Raw genomic sequence first — 24,912 nt, 5'->3', positions numbered from 1 at the left:
CAGGTAGACATTAGTTTGCAAATAACAGTGCCCCCAGGCGCCTGGGTAGCTCAGTCGGTGGGGCATCTGACTTCGATTCAGGTCATGATCTCACAGTTCACGAGTTCGAGCCCCGCATCGGGCTCTGTGCTGACAGCTCAGAACCTGGAGCCTCCTTCGGATTCTGTGTTTCTGTCTCTCTCTCTGCCCCTCCCCTGCTCACACTTGGTCTCTCTCTCTTTGTCAAACATAAAAAAAAAATTAAAAAAAATTTTTTAAAGACAAATTGCCGTGTCCCTGTTACACTTTGAGGAAACATTTTCAGCACTCGATCAGCAAACACTTTTTTTGGTTGCCAGAAATCAATCTTGGAAGTTAGATGGAATGTTGTAAGCCAGCGGTTTCGTATCCAAATTTTGTCATCATGGACTGGGGCAGCCACCGCGGGCTCTCTGAGTGCATCTTCTGGTTTCCCATTTGTAGACACACCCTCGAACCCTTACTGGAATTTCACTTCTATAATATCAGAATGCGCAACTTCGGGGTCAGTAAAATGTAACTTACTGAGAGGGAACTTTTGCTTGCCCTGTAAAATCCTTCCTGTAAATTGGATTCCGAATTGCACTGGACCAGGTGTGGTTGGACCCAAGGAGTGGACTGCAGATCACACGCTGGGGCTTGGCTTGATCACCCCAGCCCACTGCTCCGGGACCACCGTGGGCTGGCATCTGGGCTTTCTATCTAGGCCCCCGTCTCGTCCGAGGGTGCCGTCGTGGATGGGACTTACTTTAGCAGTGAGACAGGAGAGAGTAAAGTGCCTAACTGGCTCCTGCTTTCCTGGTCTTGGTTCAGGAGAGAGGACCCTGAGGCCACACGACACCCCAGAGCCTGGGCCGGCTGCAGATTCCTGGTTTGGATGCACTGAATGCGGCCCTGGCCACTGAACAGGTGTGGTCAATTGAAATTTGGGTGGAGTTGTGGTCTACTGAAGGGGGGTCCTTAAATCGGAGAGAGAAGGGAACCCCTGAGGACTTCCTCAGTTCCTCAACCTTTAGAATTCTAAAGAGAGAGTGAGGGAAAGAGAGAAAGAGAGAGAGAGACAGAGACAGAGAGCGGGAGCTCTCTTATTTGCCTATTTCTTCTGTCCCATCTGGAGAAGAAATGGTTAGATGCCCCGCCCCCTTCTCTTTTTGCAGGTGGCAGTTTCCCATTAAAAGGAGCTGAGCAAATTGGGTTTATCGCAGCAAAGGTCACATAGTTCCCATTTTTAAATTGCTCAATGAATTGGGGCAGTGGGGCTATTAAATGTTGTTAGACTCTTGACTACCTTGGCAAATTGTTACCTTGGATGAATGCTGTTTACCTGTCTTATTGAAGTCGATATGTCCGACCTGCAGGATTGCTAACAGGCCTTATTTTTTCAGTTCCTGCCCACCACGGCTTTAAGAATACCCTTCGGCCAGGAGGGAGCTCCGTTGCTTTAAGACTTGCCTGGTAAGGAACATCGTTTTGTAGTTCGTTGAACTGGTGTCTGTCTGTGAGTCTGTGGCTTGTCCAGGCCGCCCTGTCTGGGTTACAGACCCCTGTGCTGGGGAAGTGTTTTCCCAGCTAGTCCCTTTTCCTCCCTGGACTGAGATGGGTTCCAGAGAAGCTTCCGGATTCGAAATTCCCCTGGACTCGAGCGTGGGTCCCAGGTCTCCTAGGTGGGATGAGCGTCTGATGTCAAGACATGCCCAGAAAGTCTCAGGACGGGGCCACCGGCGGGGCAGGGCCCTGCAAGGTTGACTTCTTTCTCTGGGTGACAGCCTTAAGACTTACCGCCCACACCAGCTGGCGGCTGGGACGGGAGCGGGTGCGGCTGCTGCCCAAAGCCACGTGGCCCCACGCGAGCACCACCTGCGGCCTGTTTCCCCATCACCCACCGAGTGGGGCCGGGGCCCGTCCCGGTCTTGGAGGACACTTGTCCCAGAGTGGCTTTGTGTTTGTCGTCTCAGACTCAAGATCCCAGACTCAGTAATGGAGTGTTTTCCTGGCATCGAAGCGGATAAAAACTTAAAATTCAAACGAGGGGGCACTGCTGCATTTGATGTCTGCACCCGCCTCATCGGAGCTGGCCGCGATATCTCTGTAAACTCACCCTCAGATCTCATTAGCCCAGAGCCCACCTCCTCCTGACCATGGGCCTCAGAGGTCACTACACAACCGGGGAAATTGATAGTGGAATTATGCGCTCAGAAATTAATTTTACATTGTACCGAATATATATTTTTTTATTGTGACTTTATCTCGTTGAGAAAGTGCTTACTTCCGATTTTGTGGATATTAGTGACCATGGATTACTTTTATTTTGGTCTTTACACAACAGTTATATTAGAAATTTGCTGTTTTATTCTTACCTTCTTAGTAAAAATCCTTTTATCACACAATGGGTAATTTATATCCATTACCAGGGCTTTCAATCCTTTTCAGTGGGGCTGTCAGCGCCGTTGGCACAGTAATGATTAATGTGATCTAATAATAGTGTGCCATTATATTACCTTAGTAAAACATGTACCAACATCCTATTCGGATCTACCAAATTCATAGCTTCCTATAATATTTTTGTTGAAAGACAGGATTACTATTTTTCAAAGCTGATTTTTTCCCCTTTAACATATTTAATGAAATTCACAATTCTCTGCCTTAGTAATCCGGGCATGTGATTGGGTTCAGCGGGTGCATTTGACATCTGTAGGTAGTGTTGTGATTTGTCAGGGAGCGGTTGGACAGTCTCAGGGCCCTGCCGCCAGCAGATCCTGGGTTGTTTTGCCTTGAAGAAAAAAAAAAATTCTGGGTTTCCAGCCTCTTCTGACTTGTAATAAGGAAGGTGTGTGTTCGCTCAAAAGGCAAAAGAGGAAGTAATTTGGCTCAAAGAGCCCTTTCTTCCTCTCCAGTTTTATCCTTTCCTCTGTCACCTGCCTTGGTCTGCTGGTGAACAGGAAGGTAGCAAAGCCAGTGGAAGCAGCTTCAAACCCTCTATCTCTGGCTCAGCCTCTTTGAATCGAAAGCGGGGGTTCTCAGCCTCAGCGCTTTGACATTTGGGCCGGGTGAGTCTTTGCTGTGGGGACCAGCCTGTGCATCGTAGGAGTTTAGCAGCACCCTGGCCCTCACCCACCAGATGCCAACTGCATACCCGGTTCCCCACACTGTGACAACCAAAAATGTCTCCTGACACTACCAAGTGTCCCCTGGGGGGCACAGCCATCCCTGCTTGAGAGCCACTGGTCTAATGTGATGGGAACACAAGCAGATTGGTTTTGGAGGGTGGGAGAATTCCAGCTGGAGTTACAGAGTTTGGGGGTGCTTCTTTGGGACATCTTTGGCTTTGGGAGGGGAGCTGTGTGTGCGAAGGCGACACACCGCGTCCTTTTCCTGGCTGAAACCCAGCCGCCTTACTTCTTTCTCCTCCCGCCTCTGTCACAGAGCCTGGCCCCAGCAAGGGTCTGAATCTTAGCTTCTTCCACTTAAATCCCATTATAATCACGCTCGTGATTGATAACATTCCACCTTTTCAAAAGGCTTTAAAATCTGTGTCAACCAAGGATGACATTATTGTAGCGCGGGCGAGATGTATTCAAACAATTACACACTCAAATCAAAGTGGGAAGGTTTGTCCTTCTATTTTGATGCCTTTGTGACGTGGCTTTCGCCAGCGCCTCGGCCCCACAGCCCCCGAAACCTTCAGCAGGGAAATGCATGGGAAGGAACAGGTTTTGCCCTTGAGATCACTCAGCTCTGAAAACAGTTTGGTATTTGGGCTTCTTAGGGCTGGAGGGTAGGGGAGGCAAGAGAGGTTGTTGAGCACAGGAGAGAGAGAGAGCGAGAAAACAAGAGAGAGATATCCTTGCTTTTGATTCAGAACAAAAATTACTGCTGCAACATTGGCTCGAGATATGCAATCAACTGAAATCAGGAAAAGTATTTTGAATACAAAATTTATATTGAAATACTTGAATTTCGATACTTGTGCACCCACATACATGTATATATTTAAATCAAGGAAGAGAAGACGAAAAATAAAGCTTTTGTCATAAAAAATTGCTTGTAGTATTTGCCCTCAAATGATTTCTGCCACATCAGAATACATTTTTGTACTGTTAGCATTTCCATAGAAGACACTCTTGTTTGCTTTCACAACTGATCCTTGATGATAACAACAAGTGAAGAAATGGCTCTGATTTACCTTTGTTTTAGGTGGATTTCAAATGCATTGTGGTGTTTGGTGCAGGAAGCATTTTGGTGACCCACCCCTCCTTTATTGGTTTTGCTCTGTCTCTCCCACTACAGCATAAAGCTGGTAAGAGCAGGGCCTTGAGTGTGATCTTCAGTGTTGCTTTTCTTTTTCCTGAAATGGTGTCCGATGCAGAATAGGTTCTCAATAAAACTGGTGACTGACAGGATGGATGGATAGATGGGTGGTTGAAGAGGTGGATGTATGGATGTATGGATGTATGGATGGATGTATGGATGGGTGGATGGATGGATGGGTGGATAGATGGATGGATGAATAGATAGATGAGTGGATGGATGGATGGATAGATGGGTGGTTGAATAGATGGATGGATGGATGGATAGATGGGTGGATGGATGGATGGATAGATGGGTGGTTGAATATGTGGATGGATGGATGGATGGATAGATGGTGGATGGATGGATGGATAGATAGATGGGTAGATGGATGGATGGGTGGATAGATGGTGGATGGATGGATGGATAGATAGATGGGTGGTTGAATAGGTGGATGGATGGATGGATAGATGGGTGGTTGAATAGGTGGATGGATGGGGGCGCCTGGGTGGCGCAGTCGGTTAAGCGTCCGACTTCAGCCAGGTCACGATCTTGCGGTCCGTGAGTTCGAGCCCCGCGTCAGGCTCTGGGCTGATGGCTCGGAGCCTGGAGCCTGTTTCCGATTCTGTGTCTCCCTCTCTCTCTGACCCTCCCCCGTTCATGCTCTGTCTCTCTCTGTCCCAAAAATAAATAAAAAAACGTTGAAAAAAAAATTTAAAAAAAAAAAATGAATAGGTGGATGGATGGATGGATAGATGGGTGGTTGAATAGGTGGATGGATGGATGGATGGATAGATAGGTGGATGGATGGATAGATAGATGGATGGATGAAAATATGGATGGGTGGGTGGATGGATGGATAGATGGGTGGGTTGATGGATAAATGGATAGGCAGATAGATGGAGTTTTATCTCAAACCTGAATAAGATCTTAGAATAGTAGGCCTAGCAGTCCAAATGAAATCCCACTTTTTACCATCTCTTTACTCCTTGCCCTCTTAAGCATTTTTTTTTACACTAAAGTGGTCAGTTTTACAAAAATACTGTCATTATGTCTTCTTTTCAATCCAGTTTTTAAAATAGAAAAATATGTCTAGGGCCATGCTGGGCCATCTCTGTACATGAGTGCCATGTTGTGTGAACATCTGTAGATATTCCATGAAGGCACATACACAGTAAGACTGAGACTGAATACACAGAGGCAGAGTAGGAAAAGGTGACCTCTTTCAGTGTGGCGCAAGGAGTTTATGAGGCTCAGAAGACTTCCTGTCCAGATGACTAGTTGTGTGTCTCCTGGGCAAGACTCTAATTTATATTGTATTTCATGTTCTTCTAGAGGTTCTCATGTGTCCTCTTCAGGTTTGCCATGCTCGATCTGGGTGGGACTGGCCAGTGCCTGGCCGTGTGGGGTCAGCCATCCTGAGGAGACAGGCTGAGGCTCTGAGCGCCGGGTCTCCCAAGTCCAGATCTCTGAGCGCTGGGGCTCCCAAGTCCAGATACAGCACACACTGTGTATTGGAAAACTTATTCCTGTGGATGAGGGTGAAAAGTCGCCCCATGCTTGGCTTACAAATTATTGCACAATGAACGTCATAGCCGTACCAGGATGGAAGTAATAACAAGGAGAGAGAGAAATGACCCCGAGACCTGGCAACCCATCACAAAGATGTGGACTCTGGAGCCAGGTTTCCTGGGGTAGAACCCTGGCTCCCCCACTCACCGGCTGTGTGACTGTGTCTCGGGGGACTTAGCCTCAGTTTTCTCATCTGTAAATTGGGAATGACAATAATGACAACCTAGTAGATTATACAACTAGTCTATGTAATGTGCTTAAAACAATGCCCAGCTCCAAGTAGGCATTCAACACACGTGTGACTCCTGCTATTGTTTTCATTCTCTCTGCTTCATCATCTTTTCCCCTCTCTCTCTATTTATTCAAGATTAAGGAAAGTATAGGCCATTTTCAGATAATTAGCCTTTTCCCCTCAGACTCATACCAGAGCTAGGAACCCCCCGGTGCTGCCAGGCGTGCGGTCTCCTCGGCACCCCCTGGGGACCGTAGTGGTTAGCAAGTTCAGAGAGCGTCAGAAAGGTGGTGAGTTTCCGAAGTCAGCTTCCCCTTTGTGAAGGAGCATTGTTGACACACCACTGGGGTTTGGGATTTACTTGGTGTTCGGGGAGCGCATTCCTGGGATGGATGCCACGCGGTCATGGTGGGTGGGAACAACCAGCTCTTGAAAGGGAGGGGAGCTTTGTGGCTTTTCTGTCCCACCCCCTTGTGAGTGAGGCTGCTTTGCATCATGGCCCAGTTTTGTATTTTAAGCGTCCACTGAAATTTAACGTTTTGCTTTTGGTTTATTATGTATGCAAGTATCTTGCTGATAAATACATGTGTAATTGTACCATCGTAACCACTGGTAGTCAGCGACAACATATAATTAAAGTCACCCTTGTAGTCATTGAACTTTTCCATCCCTGGCAAGATCGCTGACCACTCCAAGCAGAGTGTGCCCCCATGTATGAGCCATGTGCCTGCCTGTGTGGCCTTGCCCCCCTCCTGGCCCCCAGGACACCCCAGCACACCTTAGGGCATGTCCTCACATATGCACTGGGGACTTCCCTTGGACAGTGGGGTGCAGGACGGAAGGGTAGGGTTGTAGAGCCTGGAGGTGCCTCTGTGTTTGTGTCTGTGCCCAGATGATAATTGTGTCCAGAGTGGGTGCTTGGTAGACTTGAATGAATAATCTTAAAAATCCCTTCATTTGCCTCTGAGCTCTCTTTTCACATATAACGGGTACCCTTCCCCTCATTTCCCTTTTTTGGGGAGATGCCTTACTCCATTGCTTTTATGCCCTATGCCAGGGCTTGGTAAACTCTGGCCTGTGGGTCATACCCAGCACACTGCCTATTTTGTTTTTTTTTGTAACATTAAAAAAAACTTTTAAAACCTGTAATGGAATACACATATCTTTTGCTATTACAAGTTTAACGTTTTTAGGGCCACCTGGGTGGCTCTGTCGGTTGGGTGTCTGACTTCGGCTCAGGTCCTGATCTCGCGGCTTATGGGTTGGGGTCCCGCGTCGGGCTCTGTGTTGGCAGCTCGGAGCCTGGGGGTCTGCTTTGGGTTCTGTGTCTCCCTCTCTCTGCCTCTTCCCCAGTTCACACACACACACACACACACACTCTCTCTCTCTCTTTCTCTCTCAAAAATAAATAAACATTAAAGAATAATCTAAAAAGGTTAACATTTTTCAAGTGCACTGAAAGTTCAGTGGCGCTAAGTACACTCACTGTTGTGCAACCATCTACCATCCACCCCAGAACTTTTTCATCGTCCCAAGCAAATTCTGTATCCAATAAACAGTAACTCCCTATAACTTACTCCCTCCAGCCCCTGGAAAGCACCATTCCGCTTTCTGTCTCTCTAAATTTCTGTCTCTCTAAATTTGACTATTCGAGCTATCTCCTATGGGTGGACTCATACTGTACTTGTTCTTTTGTGACTGGCTCTATTTTGTTTAGCGTAATGTCCTCGAGGTTCATCCACGGTGTGGCCTGTGACAGGACTTCTTTTCTTTTTAAGGCTGAATAATATTCCACTGTGTGTGTGTGTGTGTGTGTCTGTCTGTGTATACACACCACATATTGTTTATCCATTCATACGTCAGTGGACACTTGGGTGTCCGTGTCTTGGCTATTGTGAATAATGCTATAAACATGGGCATACAAATATTTCTTCAAGACCCTGCTTTCGATTCTTTTGGATGTATCCCCAGAAGTTGGATTGCTGGATCATACGGTAGCTCTACTTTTAAGTTTTTAGGAACCTCCATACTGTTCTCCATAGCTGCTATACCATTTTACATCCCCGGTGACGGTGCACGAGGATTTCAATTTCTCCGCACCCTTCCCAACACTTGCTGTCTGAATTTTTGATTGTAACCATCCTAATGGGTGTGAGCTGATAGCTCATTGTGGGTTCTGCCTGTTTTGTTTTTTTTTTTTATAGCTTATGAGCTAAGGATGGCTCTTACATTTCTAAACGATTGAGAAAAATCAAAAGAAAAACAATGTCCCGTGACACATGAAAAGTATATGAAATTCAGACTTCAGTGTTCATAAGAAGATTTTCTAGGCATCCAGCCTATTCCCATTCATTTATGGATCACCTGTGGCTGCTTTCACGCTGTAATGGCAGAGTTGGGTGCTTGGGACAGAGGCTGTGTGACCTGCCTATGGTATTTCTCACCTGGCCCTTTACAGGATGCGTTGGCCAGCCCTGCCCTGTGCTAAGACCTTGCTGCCCCTCAACTTGTTTAACCCCCTTAGCGACTCACTATGCAGACCAAGAAACTGAGGCTCAGCAGACATAGCTGACTTGCACAAGTGCCGCATCCGAACATGGCTAAACCAGCAGGCACGTGCCTGTCCCTGTGACCCCACATCTGGTGATTGTCACCATCACCATGAGCACCAACCTTTGGAGATTGCTCTTCATAGGGAACACTTACCAGGGCTTCAGTGAGCCTGAGGTCAGGTCCTAGTTGAAAAAAAAATATTATTAAGATGGGATGTCATTGCGAGAGGGGGCAAATTAAGGGAGAGAATGAAGGTGACAGGTGGTACCAGGTGAGCTGAACTTCCCTTTATTCCTTCTGTTTGATTTCTAAGACCTCCACCCTGTGCTGTGGGCACAGTGAGCTTTCGGCTCTGCTGAAGAAGGAGGTAGTTTGAGGATGCCTGTGTGTCTACATGCGCAGCATTTCCTTGGGATTAGAAGGAAGGCTAAGCCAATCGATAACTTCTTCTTGCATTAAAAAAGTGAATTATTTTCCTAACCCAGAGGAAAGAAAACCAGGGTATACAGGCGAACATGTTGATTGATTCTTTTCCCTTCATTCTTTTGATCGCATGCTGTTTGGCATGAATCCTAGCGTAGATATCCTCGCTGGCCCCAAATCTTTTCCTCCTAACATGGAGATCTGCTGTCCCGTCTCCCAGGGACCGTCTCGGCCGCCCCTTTTGCACCTCTGGCTCAGATGGTCAGCTGCTGCTACTGAGGCAGCAAGCAGCTGTCTCCCTGCCTCCTTTCCTCCTGGCCTCCCTTGCGGTCCACCGGGATGTGTGGACTTGGTACCAGGAACCTTCTGGCATTTTTCCGTGTGGAGGACAACGTGCGGATAGTTATTCGTTCTTTCTCCAATGGAGAGAAATGTCTTAGTTGATTTTACGTATTTGTGCACGTTACAGAAATAAGCCATCAGTCCAAGTTTAGGGAATGTTGGGGGGCTCCGGGGAATGGTTGGTCTTGGGTCTGTCTCAAGCAAAGCGATGTGGTTCCCCTGCTATGTTCGGGAACGCGTGACCTTGCCCCTCCCCCCAGTCACTACTGCACTTCAACAGTAGGCTTCGTGCAGTTGTGGTGGTACACAGCGGTGTTTTCTGTGAACTCTTGGCTGTGACTTAAGCCCAGCAGAGCTGAGTTCCTACCCTTATGGTTTTCTGGCACAATTCACTTTGCACAAAGGAAGGTATGAGAATCTGAGCCGTGGGATGATAATGTGGCCGGCATGGTATAGCGCGTTGCAAGAAGGACTGCCGTGACTTTGGATTTTGAGTTTCATGCTTGAAAATCTGCAGTGGTGCCTTAAGCAAGGGGCCTGGGCCTCGTGGGTGCTTGGGAGACGTTCAAGGAATGACCTGGGCTGGAAATTGCGTTGTGCCTGAGAGTAAGTGGGAGAAGAGAGTGATAACGTGCTTTGGAAAAGGGGGTATCTGTGACTTTTATTTTTCCGTTTAAAGATAAAGTTTGGGCCTTGGCCTGGTCTTGGTGGCTGCCTGCCCATAGTCCAGGAGTTGGTAGTACGGTGGCCCACGGATGCCTCTGGCCCTGGATGTTCTGCGTCTTCTGGCCCTGACTGGCCTTTTCTCTTGGTTACTCTGCTGACTGGCAGCTCAGCCTTTATCAGGGGTCCCTGTGCCCAGCCCTGGTGGGTGAGATGTGACCCTCGACACTGAGGGCTTGCAGCCCAGAGGAGAGGAAACTTTGATTGCAGTGGGTGTGTGTGTGTGTGCACACGCATGCGTGTGTGTGGCAACGTGCAGGGATGTATGTGTTGAATTTTCCCTACCCCAAAGACTTTTTTATTTTCTTCCTGGAATACGGCAAGAAGATAATCAAATTCTCCTCATGTTCATGTATGTGGATTATTTCATGTCTAAGACCCTCTTATGAGTGAGCTAGGCTCAACAGTATTGTGTTTTATTAAAAATACAACTTAAGACAGTGTTGACAGTAGAAAGATGAGTTTGGTGCATGCTGGAATCATCCCTCAAACTTGTTTCTCCTTTCTGGGCCCCAGTGTATGTGTGTTTAAACGTGACTTCAGTGTTTCTGGACACGGAACGTCCCCGATATGATCAGGCTTCCAGTAACAAGCCAGTGAGTGGCAAAAGTCTTCATGAATGGCAACCGTGCCCTCGAGAAGGCATTTTGGGAATTTGTAGGATGCCCAGTGGAACCCATGCCACCTCAGACACCTGTTAGCAACAGCTTCCTCCTATAGGCAGCTTCCTCCCCTCTCGTCTGAGGCCTCAGACTGAAGGCTGAGAGAAGGCTCCAAAGGAAGGTTGAGGCAAGCCCCCGTGTTTGGCTGGGGGCTGTGTGGGCAAGGGAAGAAGGACCAGCCTGGGTGTGAGGACACTGTTTAGATTCTCTACCTGCTGCAGTAACCAGGGTGATCTGGGGAGTCTCGGGCTATGCCCAGCCTCAGGTTTGCACCCAGTGGGTAAAGAGTTTGGACCACATGGTGCCCATGTTTCTTTCCAAATCTTAAGCAGACTCACCTAGAGCAGGTGTCAGTTATAGACACACCGTGCTGGGATTGTGGTTAATGTGGATTCTGACTCTGGGTCTGGGGGCCAGAGAGCCACACACATACCTGACAGGCTCCCAGGCCATGCTGCTGCTCCCGGGAGCTGCCAGGGGCTAGATGGTGATTCTCCGCCTTGGCTACGGATCTGTAGTGCCTGGGGAGCATCTGAGACCCACCAGAGTCTGGACTCCACCCCAGACCAATCAAGTCAGCTGTACAATCAGGTTGAGCCGCTGCCCTAGGGAGCGCAATGGATCTTCAGCTGACTTGAGAGTAGTATCACAGTCACCCGGAGGGCTGGTGAAAACAGAAATCCACATTTTTTGATTCTGAAGGTCTGAGGTAGGGTCGAAGAACTTGCATTTCCCACAAGCTCGAGGCAAGACTTGCAATCATGGGATGGTGACTGTTTCTTCTCCAACTGAGAGAATAACCAGGCAGGTTTCTCTTGTCCTCTTTGCTGCCAGGTGTGGCCCTGTTTGCCCCTCATCCTGCCCTGTCCTCCAGTGAGTCTTTCAAACACGCTTTTTGGCCCTAAAAGCTCACACCTGTAGGGGGTTCTGGCCTCAGCTTGGGATGAAATCAAACGTGGCAGCTGTGAGTGACTGCTGACTGTTTACCAAGTGCCAGGCACTGTCCTGGTTGTGTATGCATGATCTCATTTAATCCTTGCAAGGATCTCACGCAAAAAGCACTGTCATTATCTCATGCTGTGTCCCGAGTGCCCGATGCTGCCTTCCAGAGAGAGTCTGTGTAGGCCACAGGGACAGTTGTAGAGGCTGAGGGATGTGAGAATCGCTTGTCGGGAAGTCCAGTGGAGTGTGGCCACCCAGATCAGGCCTATTGTTGTTGTGGGAGGAGAGCAGAGCAGGACCCCGTTCTCTGCAGGGCCAGGTGCCCACTGCCCCGCTGGGCCAGGTGATAACTCAGAGCCCCCGACTGCCCTTCGGAAGAAGTCACCGTGGCGGTTCTTCTTGGTCATGGCCCCAGGTGACCAAGACCTCCCGGGGACACTGGCCAGTGGGCTTCCTCCCGAGGGAGGCCCCCTTCCTTTAGCCCTTAACTGTGCAGAAGTATCTGGGAGGAGAGTCTGGGAACCAGCCACCAGCCAGGAAAAGGGCTGATGGGTGGGAAGGTCTTGCCACGGCGGCTGCTACTTCCCATGGCAGAGTGCTGTCTGGGGCAGCCCCCCGCTTGCTGCCTGCCCTGGCACCCCGGGGTCGGTGAGGCGTCCAGCAAAGCAGGTTGTTGCCGACATGTGGTGTCAGAGCTACTCTGCTCCCCGTTCACCTCGTGTGCTCGAGGCAGAGTTGGGGGGGAGGGAGGCACACGTGGACACGCGGTCTTCCCTGCGGCATCCGGGCCCGGTGGGGGGCTATGGTGTCCGTTAGCCCCACTGTTGTTCTCACACCTGCGCTGGGGTCCCCTGGTGGGCCTCGGGCCTCGGGCTTTAGAGCTGGAGTTTGGTGGCAGGGAGAAGACAGCACAGCAAAGCGACTGTGGAGGTGTTTGAGAGGCCCCCCGAGGCCCCAGCCAGGGAGAGGCTCCCAGTGGCCAGGACTGGGCTGCTTCCTTTTCGCTGCAGACACTGAGACCCTCCCCACAGCGCTTCCCAAACCGCCGTGAAGCCCAGTCCAAAGTCAGGCAGAGTATCTTCCCTTGTCCGCGTTCTGTCTTCAGCATTCAACTAGATGGTTCTTTATTTAAAAAAAGAAAAATTTTTAATGTTTATTTATTTTTGAGGAAGAGAGAGGAGAGAGAGAGACAGAGCATAAGCAGGGGAGGGGCAGAGAGAGAAAGGGGCAGAGACACAGAATCTGAAGCAGTCTCAGGCTCTGAGCTGTCAGCACAGAGCCCAACGCGGGGCTCGAACCCACAAACCGTGAGATCATGACCTGAGCCAAAGTCAGATGCTTAACCGACTGAGCCACCCAGGCACCCCTTTAAAAATTTTTTTTTAATGTTTATTTTTGAGGAAGAGTGTTTTGTAAATTAACTTATTTGAGAGAGAGAGAGAGAGAGAGAGAGAGCGAGCAGGGAAGGAGCAGAGAGAGAGGGAGAGAGAATCCCAGGCAGGCTCCACACTGTCAGCACTGAGCCCAGCCCAGGGCTTGAACTCACAAACCGTGAGATCAAGATCTGAGCTGAAACCAAGATTCGGGACGCTTAACCCACTGAGCCACCCAAACATTCCGCGACTAGATGGCTCTAGGGGAAGGCCGGTTTGCAGACCCTCCTGTGATGTTACTAGGCACCTTGTTGCTGGTGTCTTCCACTTATGATTATTTATTTACTCTCCTAGTATATACTCGGCAAAGACATACACGGGAAAGTTTATACCCAGCTTAACGCAATTTCTACGTAAGCGATTTTCTTAATAGAACACGTTTGACCTGAAGCCACTTGCTTTTTGAACCTTTGAGTGTTTTATGTATGACTGAGCTTTAAAAAGGTTGTTGAGTTCAGGCGGCTGACACGTTCTGGAAGGGGGCTGGGAGAGCAGAGAAACCTTTCCCAAGCGGAGACACAGGTGACAGCTACTGGGTGGGTGGGCATTCCTGTGTCCACAGGGTCAGACTGGGAGGTAGCTAAGGGATTCTCCACTCAGATAACATCTTAGAATCTGTGGAGCGGGTGGCCGCTTGGGAGAAGGAGTGGCTGCGTGCCGGGTGAACCTCTCCCCAGAGAGCCCTTTCTCCAGGTCAAAGGAACAGTCGGGTGTGTGCCTTGTTACACTGTGTATACACTGCACGGGGAGCTAGGGTGTCGGCAGTAGGTCTCCTGGCCTTGAGACAGCGCCCTCTGGGACTTGAGTTTTTCACGTGGATCTGCTCACCAGCAATCCTACGACGCCCTCCCAGCACCCCTTCCCGTTTAGAATAGTGGTCAATTCCGGACACCCATTAGGAACCAAGGAAGCATTGGCACATACTCTGAATGAAGCCCAGCGCCCCCCACCCCCACCCCCAGGTGGCCTCTGGACCAGAGGAGGCACGCCCATGGTGTCCCCCTGTGGGTCACACCCCACATCACTAGCTGTGCAGGACAGCACTCTTCCTTTACCGGTCGTGCAGTGCAGAGCACGGGCGTGCCCGGGGAGGGCCTGGCCCAGAATGTGGAGTTGGAGTGTCGTGCCTCCTCCAGGGTTTGTCAGAGGGAGGTCTTATTTGTGCCGGGACCGGGCTGTGCAACCAGCCACCCTCCTGACGGCCGTCTGCTTGAGGGTCTCCAATGCTGGTAGCTGTAGGGTGGGGACCTTGATAACCACGAAAGACCAATTTCCTGACTCCTTCATCTTGTCTCACCCCAAAGACAGTCTTTCAGAATCTGGGAAGCATGGGCCAGGGAACTGCTGGTTTTGGAATTACTGGGAGGACTGTTTCAAGTGCAGGTTACCGGGCCCAGACCTAGCGGTTGTGCTGGTCTGGAAACGGGTCGGGGTGCGGGCGGGGTGTCTCCATTCCTCACAAGCCCCTTTGGCAGTGCAGTGCCCTGGGATCATATTAATGTTGAATCTAAATTTTAGTGGATGGGCGGTGTCCCAGCCTGGACCTTGGATGACTAGATTCTAGTAGCTTCTTTCTTCTCAGCTGAGGGACTTTGGGTCAAACATTTTGAGTTCCTGGACCTCAGTTTTCTCACCATAAAAAAAGAGAAATTAGGTCTCTATAGTTCCTCAGAGACCCTCCGATTCGGAAGTTCTAGCACATTAAAAATAATCTGCATTTTCGGCCTAGCGAGTTACGGTTTCCCCTGAAGGGGGCCTGGAAAAGAAAGTCTCCAGCTTGAGAGTGTGGGCTTTGGGTGTGAGGCCAAGGTTATAAAGGTAGCCTCCGTGAGAGAATCATTTCTATTTTATTGAAATTGCTGATTTTAATCGCCCTGGATGCTCCCTTGGTAAAAAATTATAATTCTCTGTAAATTATGAATACCTTGAAATTCACAAATTCTATCACTTTTGTGATTGGCAACATTAAATGGCAACAGCTCATTTAAATAAGCAACATCTGGACATTATTATTTTTAGGGATTTTTCATCTGTTGATTTAAAAATCTGGGGCCTTTATGAATCTTGCATGAATATTCCTTTATATTCACATCTACCATCAAGACACAAAGAAATAGCCAAAAAATATCGTCCAGTGGTTCTTTGATGCAGTGCATGTGTTTTTTAAACAACAAATCCATTGTGAATGAGAGGAGATACAAAATAGCCTGCCTGGGAGTGTAGGTGAGGGGACAGCTTGATATTCTAAGAGCCAGAATAGCCTGACGATCCAAAGCCACAGTAGGAAGAAGGTTTTGGTTTTATATGTAATAATAAAACATTTTAAAATAACAATATAATTTTGGACTGATGCTATCCGAATATGGTATTCGCTATTTCTCAGAATAATCCAATTTAGAACAATGTATTCTGAGCAGGTTTGGTAAAAATAGGTCTATCATCCCATGGTGTAAGGTAATGCATTAATTTTTATGAGTGACTTATGGAGATGTACAACTCGGTTAAGAGTTAGGATAAACATAATATTCCTTAATTAATCCATTATGCCATGGTACACATGTGCCATTTTTATTACCTTAAAAATGAAAAATGTCAAAAAAGGAAATTGCTGCTTTTTTTATATCAAAAAAGCCTTTTTTGAAAAATCATAAAATGTCTAATCTAATTCACCATATAATACTAATGAGCTTAACAAGCCATCTCAATGCACAGTTTAGGATAAAAGGTCATCAGTTTCTGGCAGTCAAATTCAGAACTTTTGTAGATGAGACAAAAACCTTTCAGCACCAAATATCGGAAATGGCATTTGTGATTAGAAGCGTTATTAATAGCTATTTGTTAATAATGTCGTCGAGTTTTAGAAATTCACATTATATGCCCCCCGCCTGGCCCCGCATTTTCTAAAGCTCATGGCTGTGGATGCCAGGAGCATTTGTGCAGTGCGGGCATATCCCCCTGAATCTGGTTGACTTGTTGGCCATCCCGGATCTGAGCGACGTTGACCCCGGGGACACACACACACACACACACACACACACGGGAGCTGGTGTTGTGAAACAGCCCTCAGTTTCCTCAAATCTCTCTGAATCCCCTACACTTAGTTTTTGGTGTCTCTCTGCCCTCCACGCTGTGTTCCTGTCCTCTGTATGTGTCCCCATCATTGGTCTGCTGTGTCTTTTGTCTCCTCACAGAATGGGCCGTTAGGAGGCACATCCCGGCACCTCGGGCGGTGGGGCACAAGGTGGCTGCAGTCCGCCTCGTTATGGAAAAGAATTGCCTGGTGGGTTGAGGGAATGGCCAACAGCGGACCGGAATCATGAAGCTGAAAGTAATATTGCCGACTGGAGGTCATTTTTCCCAACTGAGGGGCAATAGTTTGCCACTATAAACTGCACATTGCAGTCAGTATATGTTTTATTAAACCATTTAAGGAACTTGGGAGCCATTTCATTTAAACTTCCTGCTTGATGGAGCTCAGGGCCGAGCCCAGAGCAGCTCACGAAAGAGGCCTGGAGTCATTTGCAGAAGAGATATCCCGAGTGCCCAGCAGGATGCACCGTGATGGGGGAGCCTGGCCAGGGCTGTACCCAGCGCTTCTGGAACTCGTCAGCACGTGAGTGCGTGAGCGTGAGCATGTGTGCGTGAGTTCTAGTCCCGGCTCTGCCACTCCCCAGCTCTGTGACCTTGGTCAGATCTCTGAGTCTCTCCAGGACTGTTTCTGCTGCTGTAAAATGAGGAGACTGGATTCGATGTGAGAGGCAGGGTCCCTTCCAGCTCCTTGATTCTCTGAAATGCAGGGCTGTCAGTGGGTCCCCCCTGGAACTGTGGCACTGGGACCCCCATCAGGCCCCCGGCGTTCACACTGTCCTGCCCGCGGAGGCATTCTTGCCGTGATGTTTTGATGGGCTCTGGGACGGTGCCCCTCTGGTCCAGTGGCAATGTGTGTGTTCTCAGTAGAGAGAGGGAAAGGGACAGTAGCATGTGGATCTCACACGATACAGGAATAACCTGTGCGTGGGGAGATAGGAGCCGTGGTAAGCACCGTGCCTGGGGTCAGAACACAGGGTTCCAGGACCACTCTGACTGTGGCTCGCTGAGCAGCTCACTGCCCTCCTCTGAGCCTCAGTTATTCTGTCTGTGCAATGGGGTGAGAGTGATGCTGCTCACACCCCCTGCCCCCAGCCTGAGAAGGTCCAGTGGTTGGGCCTTGTAAGCTGTAAAGCGTTACAAAAATGTTGGTTTTTATCATTATTGACAACTTCCTGATCATAATTGCATGTGTGTGGATTCTGTATCCACAGTTTGTGCCCGGTGGATAAGGGAGCCCAGAAGTTGGCTGTTTTATTTTTAAAAGTAATTAACAGGATGGAATCTGGCATTTTGGCTTTCTCAGCCCTAACTGGTGGTCTTTAGTAGGTGGCCTTAATTCTACAAAGTTATATAACCAAATCTTTTGTCTAATTGGTGACTATATTTAGGAGGTAGAGAAATATGTGAGCTATTCGTTTCGATTAAATTTTTTATTATGCACTCTGCATTTGGATTGACAACTATTAATATTAAAGAGCTTGGCCAAATTGAAATTTGTATTGCTGGAGAGACTTAAATATAATGTATGATGCTGAAAAAAAAGCCCGGGGAATATGGGAATTACCAGGCTGGGTGCAGACAGGGCCCTGCCAGGTGCCGTGTGCGCTGGGCAAAACCAGCCTCACCCCTGCTGGCTGCGGAGGGAGGCGTGTGGAGGGGCTCCGCAGAGCCACTGACTGAGATACTGTCCTGGAGATGACTCAGTAAAGACGTAGAGCAATTTTGGGCATGGAATACAAATCATTATCTCTAATAACTGTTTGTGTAGAGTATTTTCTCCATCACTAATAAGAAGGCCTGGGGGGAAGGGGGAGAAGGTCTTTCTTAAACAGGTTACAAGTGTCACCAGTGTAATGAGGGGGCCCCAGTTTCTTCAGAAGCCCCCAAACAGGTTATATTGATGTTCTGCAAGTCTGTGGGAGGTCCTGCAGGTGGGAGGACTCAAGGCCACAGCCACGGTTGGGGGGGGGGGATGTGGGACCAGGGGGAACCCAGTTCTGACTCTGCTGCAGGCACCCCTGGGGCTTGGACCCAGGGTTTTCTGTCTTTGGGGCTCGGTCCCCTCTAACAGTGCCTGTGGCCTTCGCCAGTGCACTAGCTTGTCACATGCAGGATTGTAGAAGATTTGCACAAAGGCCAGGGGGGTGTAGAGATGGGGACTCAGATGGGGGAAGTGGGGTGTTTGTACATGCAGCCTCTGAGCACAGACCCGGGGCCAGAACTCCGCTCTAGAACTCAGTTTGTGGGACACTGTCAAGTGGAAGTATCCTCTTTTGGAGTCTACAACTCTACAGAGCTGAGGGTGTGGCTGCAGCCCATGCACCACGGGCTTCTGATTCTGTTAGCCGCTCCTTGCATACTCCAGGCACCTCCACCTTCCACATGTGCCCTCTGTCTGGAAGGTCAACTTGTCCCCATCCTCCAGGCAGACTCCCCAGTGGCCCAGGCTGAAGAGTGTCCCTCTGCAGTGTCTTCGCACTCTCCTGTGAGATTGCTGTGCCCGAGGCTCGTCTTTGCCCACACTGTACCCCCCAAGGGCGGGGCTGTGCTGCCCTCCCCTGTCTGCACCTACACATTGAGGGCACTCAGTACGTCCACATGCCCCAGATACAGCTCGCCAGATCTGGCAAAGGAAGGGCAGGTCATGATCTTACACTTAGTTTATGCCATTTCCCCCCCACTGGACTATAAACTCTATTTCCCCTGTGATTTTTACATAACTTTTCCAGACATTGGGAGCTGAAATATGTAGGGACACTTCCATTAACAGGGCTGCTCAAAGAATCGTGGTTCTGATTCATTGGATTATATGGACGCCTGAGGTTTTTACCAGCACACGGTTTGATTCCAGATGCTTTGGTTATGAGGTCCGGGTCAAGAAATGTTTTCTGAGGACTGGCTGGGGTCCCACGTCTCCTGGAATGGGGAAGGGCCCTGCCCTTCTTCTCTTCTCCGTCTCCATGCGCGCTTTGTCTTCCAGACATGACCCCGGGCTCCTGGAGGGTGGGACCCGGTCCTCGTCATGCCTGTTCCTCGAAGCCAGTTAGCTGGGTGGCTGGTGCCTCTGTGCCCTTGATGGGTTCTGTGTGGTGCTGAGATACATGTGAAGCCACAGGTGGGAGGGCACTGGCGGGCCGGCTGAGGACTTCCCCATCATGGCCTCCAGAGGAGCTAATTTCTCACTAAATTTCCACGATCAGCTGGGTTCACAGTTTCTCTGGAAAGCTGACAACCTAGTGGTTGTCTTTGAAAGGAGAGGCTAGTTCCCGTTTGTTTTTTGACACCCGTGTAGCCGGGAATAGCAGATGCTGTCAGGGCCCCACAGCCACACAGCCGCCCGCCGCTTCTGAAGGCAAGAATATGGACCCTGCCTGGGGCTGCTCTCACCACTGTGTGTGTGTGTGTGTGTGTGTGCACACGCATGCATGTGCGTGTGTGTACATGGCCAGAAGGGCGGGCAGCGCATGCCTCCGGGGCACCTCTCCATCAGTGCTGGGTCAGGAGCTGGTGGGTGGACACCCAGCCTTTTCCTGCCTTTGTTGGGACAGCTTGGAGTGGGTCTTACTCAGTGTCTCGGAGCATCCCAGTGGGCCCAGTTGCCCTCAGCCCAGTGCCCTCCTTGCTCACGTTGTGTTGGCTTCCTTGCTTTCTCACTTCTCCACTAGCCCTTCCTGGGATCACCTCCCACCCAGACCCCTGCTCTTAGAGCTTTATCTCAGGGCCCTCTTAGGAAACACAACTCAGCACCCCGGGGATGGCCTGCAGAACTGATGGATGCCATTCAAAACTGGTTCACTTACACTTCCTTCAGTTGAGCCTTCCGGAAGCCCCTGAGAGGAGGAATGGAAGCCTTAACCCATTCTCCAGATGGGAAAGCTGAAGCTCAGAGAATCTTGGAGCTGGGGCCTGATGTATAGAGCCTGCCCCCCCCCTCATTTGGCTGACTCAACACAGGGGAGACTGGCTCGCTGGGCTCTCGGGGTCTCCCCCTGCCAGCGAGGGAGGAGGGAGGAACAATTTCCCTGAGAAAGTTGGGGCTGAGAGGTGAGGTGACCAGATAAGGTTCCTGAGCAGTGCTTTGCTCTGCTGGGTCTGGAATGAAAGCGGCAGGGGAAGGCTGTGGGGGCCGCTTACAGAAGATGAAAGGCCTGGGCACACGGGACTGCTCCCTTACAGCAGCCAGCCTGGCAGGGTACTTGCCCCAGTGCCTCACGTCTTCCTCCCCAGTTTGGGGAAATCATGAGCAACAGAATAGCCCATGTGTTCCTAGTGGGGTGGACAGGACTTGTAGGAGGAAAGGCAGATTTGTATCTGCCCGCCATTGACAGGGATGCCTCCTTCATCAGAGGAGGGGTCCATGGCCTCTGGGGAGCTCCTGGCTGTTCCTTACCTCTGGATTGGGGAGACCGCTTGAGGAAAACAGACATCTCGGTTCCCAACGTTTGTTCTTTTGAAGTTCTGCAGACTTTCAAATTAAGAGCCCAAGAAATTACCCAGAGAGGAGTGGGGAGGCCTGAGGCCTAGGAGGCAGGTGGCCGGGGAACTCATTTCTCATCGGTTCCAGGGCCTGAGACTGCACTTGCTTCTTGCTGGGTCTTGGTTCCCCAAGATGGGGTGGATGGTATGAGGTCCCCGCTCCAGTCAGGGTCATGGGGGAAACCTGAAAGGAGGTTGAGCTGGCGGGGAGCCTGGGGACACCTGCTGGGAGCGGAGGAGACTCTGCCTGGGTCGATATCCCTGCCAGACCCATAGAGGACCCGGCCTGGACATCCCAGCTCCCCCATTTGCGTGGGGGAGGGTGGAGAGTCCTCTGTCATTTAGGCAGATGAAGGGCTTGACAAATGGAAGTGTGCGTTGACAGTGAGCATCTGGGTCTTGAAAGGGAGCATGAGCTCTGGCTGTTCAGGGGCCTTAGTCTTGAGCCCCAAGATAAACCCTTGTGCCCCAGCCCCCTCCCATCACAGAGAAGCTGCGTTGGTGTTTTCTCTGCTTTTCTCAGAACCCAGATGGGGGCTGGGAACTGAACATCTGCATTGGGTGGGGCCTGCCCCATATTCTTCTGGCCAGGTGGGGTCCATTTGGTGACCCCAGGTCTGGGCCTGGGGGTCAAGGTTCAGGAGCCCACGTCCGGTCACCTGGAGGGCTCTTCCAGGGAGGATTGGGTCTATGACCAAGGCAGGGATCTGGGGGCCATCTGTTCCGGCCCCTCCTTGACGTTGGCCGGACGTCAGGCAGGAGTGGCCCATGTGAGCGGGGAGAGGTTTATGCCCTCGAGTGCCCTCCCTTTGCTTTGGAGCCTGGGCCAGACACGGTGGGTCCTCTTAACATATGTATTGATTTGATTTGGCAGAGGGTCATATCAGTTTCTTGCCCTCCAAATTTTAATATCATATTCATTTATAATGCCCACTGCGACAGACACATGTTCACATCATTCACCCATTTATTCATTTGCTCAGGAAATCTGTGTGTTGAGTAATTGTTTTGCCTTATTGGCAGTTTTAATTCTACATTCCTTTTTTTCCCCCCAGAAGGTCAGTGGCTTACTAGCTGACCAGGCCCGCGTGTACGTTCCCTGGAGAGGCATTTTTGTGAAGAGATGCTCATTTGCATTGGTCAGACTTTAGCCTTGCACTTCCCTCCTCTCTTGTCTTGAATCGACACCTTGGAATTCTTAGGACTCACCGGGGCCCCTTCCTTGTCTTTCTGCCGTCATATTTCTTGGTTTCACACTGGGGCCATCTGACTGCACAGTCTTCTGCTTGTTTGTTTCAGGTTAAGATCTAAAGACTCATGAGATAACATATCAAAATGGAGATGGAGTCTTGGGCTTGTTAGGTTCTTACCTCGAATATGGAAACTCTCGGGGTCTCAGAGTTGGGCATACCCAGTTTGGGACATCTATGGGTTTGTTTTTGGCTTTTGCTTAAAAGTGCACGTGATCCATAGTGAATGCTGAGCCTGTGATTGTGACGGGCAACCTGGAAAAGATGGTTAGGAGTTGTGTTAGGAAGAAGATGGCAGTGTTCTGGAAAGCCTAGTTCCAGTAAAGTTACTTGTGAGCTGAAATGTTCAAAGTGCAGAGATCTATAGTCTAGTGTGTTATTTTATGGTAACTTTTCTATGCAGCTGTGTTTGCTGCAGAAATTCACATTTCTGTGTGGAACACTGAATGAAATATGAATGTGCTTTTTACAATTTAGTACTTTTAATAAAGGATTTGTGAGCAAAGAGCTTAAGTACAAGAACCACAAAACATATAGATAAAAATATAGCCATAATCACACATCAGCCCCCAGAAAATTCATTACGTAGAGAACATCAGTAATTGAGAGAAGTTGAGAGAACTGACAAAAAAATAATATATATGCCCGGAATTCTAAAGGCATGAATCCTTTTAGTTGGGATCAGGCCTTCTGAGTTCTCTGGGGAGGGTGTTTTATTAACAGCGGACGCTTTACTTGGAAGGATGTAATTTATGAGCTTTGAATTCACGCGACAACATGAATTTGGATTTGGGTTTCTGGGAGAAGTTTACAATTAGTTCCCTCATATATATTTACAGCTTTGAAGAATATTTGAAGTTAAAATAATTTAAATACTTTACCTTTTTTTTTTTTTTTGATTGACCTGTGAAATACTGCCTTTTTTTTTTTTTTTTTTTTAAACCTAGCCACTGCTGAGTGAGGCATGGCTGTTGTGTTCAGGTGTTACTGTTTCCTTATTAGAAACTTCTCTTTGGGGTCTCAGAGCAGACCCCCGGGTGGGGACTAACAGAAGGTTAGTTAGGAAGGTGTGCTTTCCTCTTTTCCTTTTCTACTCCACCAGTGCAACCAAGACCTTCCTCCTTCACTCGGGACCCCTTCTCCTTACACATTGCTTTTGCTTTATAACTTTTAGGAATCGTCAGTAGGCTGTAATCTCTCTGGTTTTCCTTTTTCTATTAAAATACAGTAAGAACTTGATTATGTGTTTCAGTATTTCTCAGCCTGACCCACAAGTAGAACCAGCGACAATGATTTAGTTATTGGCTCATGTTTATTGCCAATGCAATAAGGTTGTGGCGTCTGACATTTTCTTCTCACTATGTTGAAGCTTTTAGCGAGTTGCTCTTTTTACCCAGAAAGCAGCAGAACTTGGCCTCTCTTTGCAGATGGGTTACACATTCCTTTAACACTAGCATGCTCCCCTAACCTTCCTGGGTGGCTTTCGATGACTTAAACACAGTAATTGGCATGGAGGTCTGAAGCTTTATTTTATGATATTAAATCATTCTTTTCTGGAAACAGAAATCTGCAAAGTATACCGTTCATTATGTGAAGGCCTGTATTAACACGGGCTCTGGCTGATGGATGGTGATGTCCCGGAGAACTTAGGAAACACATCTCGAGGGAGGTGCCCTCTCTCACCTTTGGAGGCAAGTGTTAGAACTGAGAGCAGAATCTAGGATTCCACCTGCTGCATTTCAGGGATAGAGGTGTTTGGTTTTTCTCTATTAGCTTGGTGCATAAAGGGTAGCATTACCCTAAAAATACTCAGAATGTGGACTGAGATGAACTTGACTGTTAGGCATTGTTTTGGGGGGACTTGGCGATCTCTCCATGTAATCTTGTGAACATTTTTTTTTGTTTTCATATGAACCATGCCTTTCTTGAAACAAAGAGGATTATCAGTCATAAGTTCCAAAGACTGAAATAGGGTGGGAGAAAGGTTTACAAAGAGAAGTGGTTTTTTTTTTTTTTTTTTTTTTTTTAAGGACTTACAGAGCTGGTGGTCAATTCCAGCTGGGGAGGAATTCTTGCGTTGGGTGCCATCTTGGTTTTCTTGCTCCACGGCGGGGAGGGGGGGGTCTCTAGGCCCTGAGTGCCCCTCTTGGTTAAATGAGAACTGGTAACTGCAGCTCATAGTCAACTATTGGGAAGGGTGGAGGCCTGCTGGGAAAGTCTACAGCATTCTCTGAGGCTCATGGTTCTTGGGGTCTCTCTTCTCCAGACAGCTGGGCAACTGGAAGTCTCTGGAAGTCTTTCTGTGGTCACGACTGGGCTCAGGCCTGGCTGATCGCTCTCTGTCCCTTGCGCAGCTTTGCTCCATGCCATTTGCCCCCGATTCCCTGGCAACGGGCTGTGAGATGGGTCCCTGGTGGTGAGGCCAGCTTGCAGAGAGTGGCACCTGAGAACACCTCACAGGGCGCAACCACATGGCAATTCATTACTTTTGAGTCTTCCCCATCCCACATCCCCTGCCTGACTTGCCACACCAAGCAAGACCTCCCGATGGAGCTCTTCAAGACTTGCATGGAGAAGCGTCCTCAGACAAGGGAAACAATTTCCCACCCTGCTCTAGGGATAAAGTTCTGAACAAGACAAGGGCTCCACTGGGACACAAAGGAAGAAATGTAAAGAAATCAAAACAAACAAAAAACCACTACGTGAAAATGCAGGGACTCCGGAGGTAGCCAGTGTCATGAAATAACCTGAGAGAAGTCTTTGCTCAGTCTCCTGATTACTTTCTGGGTCGCCGCCGACAACACATTTGAGCAGTAGAAATGGGCGAAAGGGGGAAAAGTGAACTTCCGGCAAGGTTGAGAGAGATCCTGGTCATCTAACGGGTATCGAGTGGGCGAGCGCAGAGTCGC

The 24,912-nt window shown here is 49.1% G+C and overlaps 1 protein-coding gene across 1 annotated transcript in view; it reads left to right on the top strand.

Moving 5' to 3' along the window:
- Positions 1-1,403: 1,403 nt before the first annotated feature.
- ZNF536 (zinc finger protein 536) overlaps positions 1,404-24,912 on the top strand; it is a 158,134-nt gene continuing 134,625 nt past the window's right edge. Inside the window, exon 1 of the mRNA XM_049621206.1 lies at positions 1,404-1,473. The gene's annotated coding sequence lies outside the window, so the exon portion shown is untranslated. The remainder of the gene's footprint in view (positions 1,474-24,912) is intronic.

Source organism: Panthera uncia (assembly GCF_023721935.1).
Source record: "Panthera uncia isolate 11264 chromosome E2 unlocalized genomic scaffold, Puncia_PCG_1.0 HiC_scaffold_19, whole genome shotgun sequence".
NCBI lineage: Eukaryota > Metazoa > Chordata > Mammalia > Carnivora > Felidae > Panthera > Panthera uncia.
The sequence above is the reverse complement of the archived record's forward strand: the minus strand, read 5'-3'. Positions and strand labels throughout refer to the sequence as shown.